A 405-nucleotide genomic window follows, 5' to 3' on the forward strand; every position below is an offset into this window, starting at 1 on the left:
GGGATGAAAAAAGGGAAGTTCGACGGAGAATTAAATTACCCATCAGTTAACCCTCTGTCATCTCTTAATCTCTGTAACAAAATAATAAAAACTACCGACGGTAGTGGCCGTGCGGTTAGAGTGCTAGACTCGTATGCAAATGATCTGGGTTCGCTTCCCGGTATCGGCAGTCAAAATTTATAGCGCTCTAATCTCACAGTTTCACTGCCAAGCGGTAATCCCGTCAAAAAGGACGACTGTACCAGGGCAGGTTTTTCCCTCGAATGAGGTTTTCCCTCCCTTCGGNGGTGTGAGTGCGAGGACGCGCACGGATTTTTAATAAATGACATCGGTGTCATTTCTTAATCTCAGTTAGGAACGGAGGAATGAATGTTCAAAAGCGCGGAGAAACCCCGAACGGCTTTC

The sequence above is a fragment of the Diachasma alloeum genome, unplaced genomic scaffold (assembly GCF_001412515.2).
Source record: "Diachasma alloeum isolate Michigan unplaced genomic scaffold, Dall2.0 Dall_scaffold_00502, whole genome shotgun sequence".
Taxonomy (NCBI): Eukaryota; Metazoa; Arthropoda; class Insecta; order Hymenoptera; family Braconidae; genus Diachasma; species Diachasma alloeum.